This window comes from Ammospiza caudacuta, chromosome 6, assembly GCF_027887145.1.
Source record: "Ammospiza caudacuta isolate bAmmCau1 chromosome 6, bAmmCau1.pri, whole genome shotgun sequence".
In the NCBI taxonomy this organism is placed as follows: Eukaryota; Metazoa; Chordata; class Aves; order Passeriformes; family Passerellidae; genus Ammospiza; species Ammospiza caudacuta.
In genome coordinates this window covers 20,043,656-20,056,096 of record NC_080598.1, presented here as the reverse complement: position 1 = coordinate 20,056,096, position 12,441 = coordinate 20,043,656, and the positions used below count along the sequence as shown (strand labels likewise).

Below are 12,441 nucleotides of genomic sequence, written 5' to 3'. Positions count from 1 at the left end.
TATTCCTTGGGAAGGAATAACCAATGGATCTGTACACACAGGGGACCAGCCAGCTGGAAGGCAGATCTGCACAGAAGGACCTCAAGGTCCTGGTTGTCACCAAGCTGACCATGAGCCAGCCAGGCACTGGTGTACCAAGGGTAGGAAACTATCCTGGGCTGCAGAATCAGCTGAATTGAGGGAAGTGACCCCTTTCCTCTGCCCAAGCTCACAACTGGAGAACTGCATCCAGTTCTGGGCCTCCACAAGTCCAGGGAACATGGACTTAGTGAATCCAGGATAGGGCCACAAACATGGAGAAACTGAGGCTTCTTCTGGAAGATTAGAGGTGAATGATTTGGTTTGTTGGAAAAGCATCTCATCATTGTGTATAAATGCTTCTTGTGAGGGAATGTAGAGGGATCTGATTCATCTCAGTGGTGGCCAGTGATAGGAAGGATGAGAGACAACGGGCACAAATGAGAACAGAATTTATCTAAACACAATAAACACTTTATTTACTGTGAGGGTGGTTAAACAACAGAACAGGAATCCATGGAGGTTATGTAGTCTTTATCTCTGGAGATGCCCTAAATCAAACTGGGTCTTGGGCAACATGCTCTAGCTGTCCCTGCTTGAGTAGGGGCTTTGACTTGATCATCTCTAGAGGTCCCTCACAGCATAATTCTGTGATACTGTAACTAACAGCAAATTCTAGATTTTTTTTTTTCCTCCTCAGCAGCAAATTATGGACTGCTGGCACAAATCAAAGCAGCATGCTTAGAGAAGGCCTCATTTGTTTCTTTACCTCTGTTGCTGAATACCTGGACATCTCCTGCCCTGATTTTCTTTATGCAGTTTCCAGTGCACTGCCACCAAGTGCAGTCTGGATGTTCCTGCTCTCGTATTCCTTCACCTGGTTGCCTCTGTGGTTTCAGAGGGCACCTTCTCTGCTCATTTCAGCATTAGGTACTGTTCACAGCAACACTCACATGCAGCTGAAGAGGAGGATTTTCTGAAGAGTACACTGCAAAGAGAGACAGATTTTTAAAATAACCTTTATTTAGGATTCTTCATGTAGTTATTAGTGGGATTTACAGTTGATGCTCTGGAATGAGGGATTCTCTATTGTATTTAACAACTTGTAATCACACAAAAGCCACAGATTTTCCTTAATTCCCTTTAATGTGACCTGAGGGGAGCACCTCTGCTCCTTCTCAGAAGGGAGGTTAACTTCTCTCTCTAAGAAGTAAGCTTTTCTTTCTGTGTTTCTCTATCTCCTGGAGCTTGCAGGGGCTTGTATCCTGTGAAATAGAAGGGAAGAGTTAAAGTCTTGTATATCCAAGTTAAAATGGTCCTTCAGGAAACTCAGACGAGGTCATTCTGCAGCAAAACTTGTGGGGCTGTGTCTGCTGCACCCTCTGCTGTTGGTAGGGCTCACAGTACCCACATGCCTTCCTGCACTCCTGTTTCTAATGTGTGTGGCCAGTCTGCTTGTGCAGGAAGCCTCACTGACCTGGCTGGAGCTCAGGAAGCAGATTCTGTGCATATGGCAGGGCTGTTCCACCATTTTGTGACATTTCACAGGTCACTGCAGCTCACAGTGTTTCCCAAACTGGTTTTGTTTGTCCATCTGACCAAGCCAGGCTCACTGCTTTGTGGACTGAGGTACCAGAATTAGGCTGTCCAAGTCTGAAGACTGAGGCTTTTCTGTATTCAGCCTTTGAAAGTTCTTGATTCTCTTCTAAAAGTCTATTTACATTCTGGCTGAGAGGGTGTTTTTAAATTATCACCCTAGTAAAATTTGGACTGCAACCTCTGACTCTTGGTTATAAGCACAGAGGGTCACACTTGGATAGTGTTGCTGTGATACCTGTCCTGCCAGGTCTATAAGCTGTTTCAGCTGCTGATTTTTGTGTTCAGGGAGAAACCCTTCATATCCAACTCCGGGCAACTTGGCCATGGCCTGAGCGTGCAGGTGGCCTGACCCTGCAGTACAGTAAAGAATATCATAGCAGTTTCTAGTTGCTTAGGAGCTCATAATAAATACAAAACCAAAGAACTGAAGTGCATGTAATGTTCATAAGGACAAAAGAGTATTTTCTGTGCCCTGTACCGGCAGTATCCCTTAAGGCCAGAGGCTTTTCAGGAAGTGATACATGATTTGTCTAATGCCATTATTGCTGGGCAGTATTGTGTTATTTTAGCACGTTCATCCCCTGTGTATGCTGGGACACTGAACAGGCACAGCACTCTCAATTATTTCTGAGCTGCCTTCTCTTCTGAGCGTGAGTGACTCTGAGTCAACACTGAGCTCCTCTGTGGCCACTGTTTGTAGCCTGTGCTGTGTTGTGTCACCTCCTTGGAGAGGCTGGCAGGGCTGCTGTGCCTGTTCTCGGTCACAGGGAGCTGGGAACAATTCCAGGGAAGCCAATGGGGTCGCAGTAACGTGCACGTGGGGAAAACTGGGTCCTCACGTGGGAGTGTTGTTTTTGAGGGATGATATTTTAACTTTTGCTCAGGTTTGTAGCCTGTAGGGACAAGCTGCTTATTGTTTGTTTGCTTATTTCTATGTACTTGTCCAGGCTTAAGAATTGTCCTTCTTCTTACAGTGAATCTTCTGATTGAACCTCCTGAAGGCTTCTAATGCTTTGTGATAAATGTGTGGGGCCAAGAAATAAAATCATTAATACAATAGAAAGCAATCAGAGAAAAAAGCACAGGGCGTGAGACTCTAGATTGACTTCTAGAAAGTTCATCTGCTCTTTTCTTTATTATTACTAACACCATTATTATTACAAACACTACTTCAAGGCTCTGGCCTTGAAGTAGTGTTTGTAGGAAGTCTAATTTAAGCATTTTATTCTGATACTAAGAAAATACCAGTGTGATTAAAAGCAGAACTCTTTCCTGTGTAGGGAGGTGGTGCAGTAAAAGTTTATGAAGATTAAACAGTAACTGTGCCTGCAGATTTGTTCTACCTGAGTGATAGTTAACACATTCAGGGAGTTGTACAGTTTGGTAACCCTTGAGAACAGCTGGTTCTGGAATAAAGTCTTCTACAGCCAAACCTGTAGCACTTCAGTGTCATTGTCTGCAGCAACACCTATTAGAATAAGCCAGGTTTTTACAGCTCTAAGCTGCTGCTGAAGAAACTGATCTGAAATTTCCTGAAACAGATGAGCCTTTGCATTGACTTCAGAAGGCTTTAGATCAGACCCATGGAATCATTCCAGGAGAGAAAAATTCACTGTGAGATCTTCCAGAAGCCCAGGCTGGAGTTGTTGCATAGAAGTCCTGGAGGAGAAGTATGACACAAAGAGGTGTTTTGACAGCATAGGTCTCATCCTTTTATAATCACTGGCTCCTGCCTGAGTTTGAAATTGATGTCATATTTCAGGACATACTTAGCTTCAGACCCTGTGGTATGAATTCCATGTGATGAAACTGGGTGTCAGAAGGTGGGCTGTAATGTTCCAGTTTATCTAACCACCTTCCTTTTGCGAGGAAATTAAATTCATTTTATTTTCTTTCTTTTTATTGTGAAAGCACAGCTGATTGTGCTCTGTAGGCATTGCATTGTTTCTCATACCTGAAATTAATGAGGTGCTTGGGCCTTTTTATGTTTTGAATATGATGCCCTGCTTTCCTCTCTTTGTGGGGAACATAGTGAACCAGCTGTAGTGTACTTTGTACTACATGAGCAGACAGCTCCTGTTCTTCTTGGTGTAGGAGTCAATAAATCCTTTCAGCTCCATGCTGTGACCTTAGCCATTATTCTCAAATTAAAGGCAATACTTTTTAAAGTTTGTTCAAATTGGGTTTTTTAAAATATGCCTGTTTCTATTCATTAAAATTATAATAGTCTCATTTTTCTTACATTTTATTTTTCTCTTTTGCTGTAACTTTTCTGATTGTAAATCAGAATTCAGTTTGCAGATGGTCGTTCTCCCCATTGTCCTAAACCAGTGGCTTGGAGTTTCTCACACTCAGTATAATTAAGAAAATGTGCTATTTCCTACACTTCTTACAGTGACCATGTGCTCACAGATCTGGACTGGCCGTGGCATCTGTTGTCTTTTACACAGGAGAAAGGAGATAATATGGTACACAGAAGGAAATTGTGCAGCTGGCAGGTGAACTGCAGGACAAATGGCTAAAACTATGGAGGGCATTACTGCTGGAAGCATAAGGAGCTAGATTCAGTGGGGATAGAGGTGTGGGAAGGAATTGCAGATGTCAGGACACTGGAGGAGAGTGGAAGTGAAGTAGGATGTCCATAGATGTGATGAGTTGGGACTGGAGGAGGATACAGAGTTTTGTGGTGGATAATGAAATGAAATTCAGAGTGTGGAACTGCAAGTGGTCAGCCCCTGTTAGTTCCACAAGATACAGAGCAATTTGTCCTTGGAACAATACCAGTGTCTGTAGAATAACACATGCTGTGGCTGTCCAATGCATCTCTCCTCTGCCTGTGTATGGGCCATAGCCCACTGCTACCAACAAGCCCTTCTGGAATTCCTGGGGGCTGCCTGAGCTTGTGGCTTGCTGTTTGGCCCCTTGTCCAAGGCATGGGTGCAAGTGTGGTTAATCCAATCACTTCTTGAGCCCTTACTGAAGGGCAGCATATCAGCACTCAGTGAAAATCCTGTTAGGAATCTGTCAGGGAGTGATTAAGAGATGTCAGGGGGCAGAGTAAGCTGTATCAGCACTGAGCTGGGTAGATGAAGTGTTCTGTGGTGAGCCTAATCTTGTGAAGAGCATGACCTCTGTCTGCTCTATAAAGGTTTGCCATGGTAACCCCCCCTTTTAATTACATTTTTAATATACATATAACCTAGCTGAAACAGTCTTGGCTGATGGGAGGGTCAAAAGGCTGTGAGGACTTCTTGATGGAACATGGAAAGGTGTGGTAAAGAAGGGGAGATGTAAGAAATTAGCATAGAAAATGGGATTAGCATCAGCTAAAAGTACATGTGAAGAGCAGTTTATCTGCTGTTTCCCCTCCTCCTTCCTCACCCTGTCTTTCTCTGATGCTCACTGTTCCCTCCTTATTAGTGCATCAGTGCTTCTCAATAGATCACTGGACCAAGTGGGGATGTTGTGGCTCATTACCCAGATGTTACCTAATTACAGCAACACGTTTTCCAAAAGATACCATGGGCAGGATAGACAGACTTCTGCTGGCTTCCTGCTATACCTGAAAATGGCTGTCTTTGGCCATCTCCTGACAAAGGATTAATGAAGTCTGAAGGGGAACATGGCTCTCATCATTCCTCAAGAGGAGCTTTACAAGGAGATGTACAGCTCCTGGAAAGAGGAAAAAAACGGCTTCTGACTAGGGAAGTTGTGAGTGAAAGCAGAGTTTTCCCAATACCCATCCAGACATATAAGAAGAGTTGGGCTTTTTTTCCTAGTGTATCAGTGGAAAGATCTGTTGTATTTTAATTTGTCTTTCGAATCTGAAACCAGTGAAACCACTCTTCTCCTTCCCTGTGTGCAGGGATGGGGGTGCTGCCCTGACACTTCCAGAGGGCCACATTGGAGGCTGAAGTCTGCACTTGCAGCAAAGCTTAGTCTCCCAAGTGTTCTTATACAGGAACAAAGACTTGAACTCAACCCATAGACATCACAAGCTGCTGATAGATCCCAGAGGACTTCAGGAGTTTGTTAGAGTTTGTCTGATGAAGTATTTTGCAAAAGCAGTATTAATATGCCCATGAAGGTTTGTGTCCTGGTTCCCTGAGGGGGCTTCTTTAGTTATGCGGGTGTGTCTGGTGAGAAGGGAAAGAGGGCACATCAAAAGGGCTCAACACTCACATTCTTTGCTATATTCAGGGGCCATAAAGGTTTTCTGAGAAGTATTGATTTATGAAATATTGCAAGAAAGAGACCAAGATAGAAATTGATAGAGGTGATGTTGGTTCTGTGTGTTTTGATCCTGCTGAGCTTGGAGGATGATCCTGCCATAATCTCTGAGGCATCCAGTGTAAAAACTGCTCCTGCTGAGCTGCTCTGGGTGTGTGTATATATATATCTGTACGTGTTTGTGCCTCTTGTTCCCTAATATCAGGCATGTGGATCCAGTCACATCTGAGCTGGTGCGTTGTTCTTGCCAATCTCTGAGCTTAGGAGTGTGTCCCTCTGGCTGGCCAAGCCAGCAGACATTTGACAGTGCTCGTAGCTCAGGACAGTAAATCTGGGCTGTGGCAAGTTAGTGTGCAGCTCTCCTGAGCTCTGAGCTGAAGCATGTGCATCTCAGCACTGATGAACCTCTTCTTCCATGCTCGTGCTGAGCGTTTGAACTCTGGCTTTAGTCCTACCATAATTACAGTTTGTGCAGTTTAAAAACAATTAATGCATGAGCTCTCAGAACAGCCTTTTAGCACTAAGCTATCTCTGTAGAAGCGTCCACAGTCAAAATATTTCATTACCAGCCTGGGTAGCTCTGTCCTCATCCTTTTAGATTTCTAGATTTCTCCTATACCTCCTTTTCCCATTATGCAATTATAAATTGATACCATGTAATTTGTGTGTCATTTGATGTAAGTCTCTGTTTATTTAAAATGCAATAATTAGAGATAACCATTGCTATAGAAAAATAAACATCTCTTCAATGAAAGGACTGAGTAATTAAGGGCAATTATTGGTTTCTGTAAGTAGGATGCTCAGTAACAAAGTTCTTTCCAGTGCAACTAAGAGTAGTATAAGATGTGCATCATTAGAGACCAGAAATCTGTGCTCTAAAAGAATTGGGATGTGAAACAGAAGCTAATAATAAGAAATTATCTAGAGGTTTCTTTCCAGATTGTATTTAGAATGCAGTTTTCCTGATTGTAATATGTAAAACTTGGATAGGATTTATATCCCTTTCCAACATTCTTTGTAAGGATTAATCAGTTAATCCTTCTACAGCCCTGGCAAGGTAAGTGAGTGAGTGTTATTATCCTTATTTTACAGCAATGGAAATCATGTTGCTGTGGGCCAGATTTTAATCCATTTTCCACTGTTGCAGATCTAAAGCAACTTCACTGCAGTCAGCAGAGTTAGACACTGTAACTGAACTGATTTAACCCTAATTGAAACTGCAGTGTTTGTGAAGATAACTGTGGAGAATAAAGAGGAGGGATATTACATTTTAGGCTTGTCCTCCACCCCACATGCATTGATGCTTTTGTTTGCTCTAAGGGTTGATTTTCTGGACTGGCAACCTTGGGGTTTGCAGGTGTTGCAAATGTTAGTGCATGTAGTTTTCAGGAATGAACATCCATAAATTCTTTTAAGATTTACAACAGCAGCCTCCAATTTCTGGGGATAAAAAATTGAATTATTTATATATAAAGAGCATATATACAAAGTTCATGTGCAGCAATACTATATACACATCAAGCTTTTTGAAAAACAGTGTACTGGAGTTTGTCAGCCTAGAACTTTTGTTCCTTTTCTAATCCAGATAGTTTGTTGCCAGTACTTGAGCCCTGAAGTAAACCACAAATGTTTGTGTTTTGCAGTGCCTAGATTAACATTTGCAGAGTGTTCATTGACTTGAATTAATTGGCAATTAGCTAACTCCAGTTAAAAGAGGAGTGATATTTCTCTCTAGACATCCCTTTAATTGCTCATCCAGCCAAAATAGACACTTCTGGCCAGGCCAGGGCTTTCTGCTCAGATTTTTTAAGGTTTTTGACAATGTGCTCTGAAGTGAAGAGCAAGCAACGTGTGTGCAGATGATCTTCTGAAATCAGTGTCGAGTTTTCCTACTACAGCAATTTACTTTAGGTTGGTTTTATTTTAAAAGAAAGCAACAGACTTCTGTTTACCAATGGGAAAAATACTATGTGTTAAATATAGCAAATCTACCTTTATTTCTTTGAGTAGTTATTTGCCTCATGGTTAAAAATCAGGATAACAAGTTACTTGTGTTTAGCATTTCTTAAAGACTTGGAACATCACTGACAATGAATATACCGTAAGTGCTGTATTTAAACAACAGTGGTGTTTCATTATTTACTACTGTCTCTTTCTGGCTCAAAATGATAATTTGTTTCAGATTGGTGTCTTTGGCAGACTTCAGGTTTGGATAGTACTGAAAACATTCTTTCTTGTTCCTAGAATGTTTCTTTCTCCAAAGAAGAGCTGTAATAACAGGATCCTTAGAAAGATGTACTATTTACACAACTGTAAAGTGCATATCAAATAGCACTAGCTCCGAGCTCTTAATGCTTTATTCAGTTTCTGTTAGAGAAAAATTGCTACACAAAATACAAGGCAAAAGTAAATTGAGTCTCTTCTGAAATCTTGTCCTTGGCTGAAAAGTCCTGAAGGTGATTACCAGATACAATGTTGGCCACTTGCTGTGGTCATGGATTCACAGTGAATATATTGTCTCAGCTGGAGGGAAGCTTTCCTTTCTCCATCCCGACAGAACATTCTTCTTGGGTAAAAGAAGAATCTTCTCTCTGTACTGCTTCAGGATGGGCTTCCACCTTCCCATCTGATCTAAATCTGTCCCTTGCTCATCACATAAGCTCCTGTCCTTTTCAAAAACTATCTGTATATCTGTAAGCATCCACAGAGTAGGAATTTGCAAGGAAAAAAATGCTCAGGCATGATTTTTTAGCAGGTCACTGCTGCATTGGGCTGTGTCAGACCTGCACACTTCCCTTTGCTCTTCTTCCTTCAGTGGCATCTTTGTGTCATCTGGGGTTTCTCATGGTTGTTGGTTTCCAAACTGTGGCTTTTAATTCTGATGAAAAGACAGTGTTAACTTACACAATCCCTTGCTTTCCAGTCTGTTCATGTTTTCTCCTTTACTCCCCAGCCTGCAATTATAGGGCTGGTTCTGATGCAGTTCAGTGGCTAAGATCAAAAGCAGCCCAGTGTTTGCAGTTCATTGGATGCAACAACTGATTTTAAAGCCCCAGGATGTCAGTGTCCAGAGACCCCAGGAATGACCCATAGATGGAGATCTGAGGTGTGCCTGAAGCAGTGAGTGTGTGACAGCTGTGTGGGTGGTGAGGGAAACTTCAAGCAGTTGATTGCCACAGCATCTTATATTTTCTGTCAGGACAGACCAGAGTTAACTTTAGCAGTCAGAAAGGTTACTTGCCTGCATTTGAGGGGTTAATTACTCATGAAGCAGACAAGTTCAAGATCTGATTGTTGCCTGGCAGACTTGCTGTAAGCCAAGCCAGTGCAAAATATCCTTGCAGCAGCTGTGTTTGTTTCCTTTGCAGAAGACACACGTACCTGTGCTGTCCTGACTGTGTAGATAAGCTTTACAAATAAGTACCTAACTTATTGACACCCCTGTATTTGGAGGGGGATTTATATAGTTTTGAAGTGCTCATTAACAGCTGCATATACAGAAGAGGAAAAAAATGGAAGATGCACCACCTCTTCCACAAGTCTGTAAGCACACTTTGGGCAGTTGTTTCCAAGCAGAATTTCTGCCATTTCCATTATTTCAGTTGCAGCCTAGGAATTTATTCACATAGTTGCTTTTCTCTAAGCTCTGTTATTATGTAGAAAAATAATACATCTTGAATGGTTTGTGTTCTCTGTGTCAGTGAAAGGGCTCCTTAAGAATAAGAAGCCCACAGGATCTCAATTCCACATTTGAGATATTTCATCTCAATTGTGTAGTTCCACAATTGACTGAAATTACAGGACAGAAACAGAAGTCCTGAGGACAGACCCTTCCTGCCTCAGCTCAATGAGGCTTTCTTCGTAGTAGCAGGAGAGTGTTATCCTATAGATGGACTTACTAAGAGGGATTTTTTTTCCTTTTTTCTTTTTCTGCTTAGGCTGACATGCAAATGTCAAAAGGAGGTGGCCAGGAGAGAAGGGAGAAAGCGAGGCATAGCGACATGTTTTATTTTTTATCCTAAAATTACATTCAGTGAATTTAGTACAGTGACAAGTGCTGTCTTGGGCTGTTCAGAGGGTTGTCTAAAATTTCTATCTCCACAAAACAGACAGCAATGACAGTGCATTTCTTTTTTTTATTTTTAAAATGCAAATCAGGAGAAGAGGAAAGACGCATTAAATCTCACATATGTTTTCTCATTCTATCCTTTGATACCATAGCAGAAATCAAGAATGACTTCTTGAGGTCAATGAAATTAATTCAATATAAAATCAGTGTAATTCAGTAACAGTTTTATTTTTGCAAAGTGTTTGCTGTCTTCTCACAGTTGGTTAACTTTTTATTGGAGTAAACAGAATAGTTAATATTAAATTTTTGAGTTTCTGTGCTAGGTTAATAGCTACAAGGACAGAGGACATTGTGAAGATACCATATGCAGCATGACTGTGTCCCAGAAGTTCATGGTTAAACCCTTCTAGGGCTCAATGACAGGGTGCTTCAGAGAGGACAAAAGAAAAATAGTTTAGAAATCGGCCACATTCGGTCAGATGTCTTGATTTGGGAGCAACAAGATATGAAATCAAACCCTGAAGTGTGAGATATAAGAAGTCTGGTGTATCACTAGTGGAGAATCAGTTAGAGAGCAGTTGTTTCTCACCCTTATTGACCTCTGAAAATAACTGGTACAGTGCAACACTGCCATAGATCTTGGGAGTCTAGATATAAAGGACTGATTTAGAAGTTCTACTGAGATTTAAAAGTGTAACTAAGAGCAATGTAGAAAGTGCTGTCATTGTGCTGCAAGAGTGATGTAAGGTTGTGGTTTGTCCTAGAAGCAGGAAGGAAGCAATCAGCACAGATAGGAACAGTGCATGCTTTCAACAGGGTGGTGCTAAGTAGCCTCTATCTAAACACACAACAAAGCCAAAGGGAAGAAGCATAAGTAAGGCTGCAGTTGCTCTGAACAGTGAACACAGAGCCAGAAGTGCTTTGGTTAACATTACAACTTGAATAGAAAAAATGCAGACAGAAGAGTGGGTGTGGTTGGACATCACAGCATCTTGCCCCAGCTCTGGCTCTCGGCTGCTTCAGGCAGAGGACACACTATTGCTGTACACAGCTTCAAATGGATTTGTCAGTGCACTGCATTCTTAATTTTTGTGACTTGCTTATGTCGTGGCTGAAAGTGAGGATGTCAGCATTTACCCAGATGGGACTGAGAAATTATGTGGCTAGAAATATCCAGAACGTTGAGCATGCCATAAAAGAGATGTGACTGGAAACAAGTTGGGAGTTTATTTCTCCACATAATAACCAGTGATAAATAATTCCAAATTTACGATTACCTGCTTATAAAAATGATGGACAGGTACCCGCAGAAGATTGCTGAAATCCCTGATGAAACTCTAGTTTACTTAATTGGGCCCAGTTTGTAGTAAGGCAAGAATCTATTTGCCCCTCAGTAAGGCATGTGAAGTCCTGTGTTCAGTGTTTCATTGCTTTATCTGCAATTTGTGTTCAAATTCCAGATAAAACAATGTGTTTGGCTTCATGCTTTGCATTAGGGGATGGAGTTGGCTTCTTAACTGCAACCTAGCCTAGGAGCTGGGAACTAAGTTAGTCTTTTTTCTACTATTTGATGTCATTATTCATAAATGCCCTGAAAAACACAGCAGGTCTCAGTGACACCAGGGAGGTGCCATTTCTTTTTTAGTTCAGTTACAACTGAATTAACCTAAATGGCAATTTGGAATGTCGTGTGTGGAGTGGGATGGTATCCAGCCCATCGGGTGGCGTGCTGTATGTGCATGTTAGACAAGAGTAAAACCTGAAGCAAACAAGATCTCACTTGAATAACCTATGAAGTACAACTTTTCCAGCTACAAATTTTCTTAGTGGCAGTAGAGTTAAGAGCTCAAGGGACCATCTTAAACTCACTTGTGGGAGGTATCTCAATGTACCTTCATGTAAGTCACCAGGCTTAGATGAAAATTTTGCAGAAGATAATAGCTCATATATGTTACTTACCTCTTTCTTTTAAGTCTTGGTGTTCCATATTCTGATGATAGTTCAGATATCCTAATCCTGTCAGGGATATCAACATCCTTTTGCCAATATAATCAGTTAACAGTACTCTGTCTTTTTTGAGGACAAGAATATAGTAAGTAATAACAAACAAGAACTTAAAATTGTAGCAGCATAAGCTGATGTTCCTCCACACCACAATGCATTCATCACAGTACTAACTTTATCCAGCAGGATAAATTAAAACAGTAAGGGAAGCCATAATTTAGTGTCTTTTTATTGTGATCATGGAAACTTTGGAAGGAGTTAGAGAAATGTAGAACCAAACATTTGACCATCTAGTTTTTCTGATTTCCAAGCTTTTGTTGATGTCAGGTGTCAGGAAAAGCCCTTAGTCCAGTGCAGTTCAATTGCCAGAACTTCTTCCTGGTAGAACACACTTCGAGTGGTGAGAGCTGGGCTACAGTGCTTCAACAAAACCACAGTTTTAGTGCAGAAACTGCAGGAGCATCAGTGATGTTGGTGACTTCGCTGTCAAATGGTAACAATGTGGGCTGAAGGGTTTCCTT

At 41.5% G+C, this 12,441-nt stretch overlaps 1 protein-coding gene across 3 annotated transcripts in view; it reads left to right on the top strand.

The window, feature by feature from the left end:
* The window catches only part of BRSK2 (BR serine/threonine kinase 2), a 302,408-nt gene that overhangs the window by 139,239 nt on the left and 150,728 nt on the right, over positions 1-12,441 (top strand). The gene's annotated exons all lie outside the window — the stretch shown is intronic.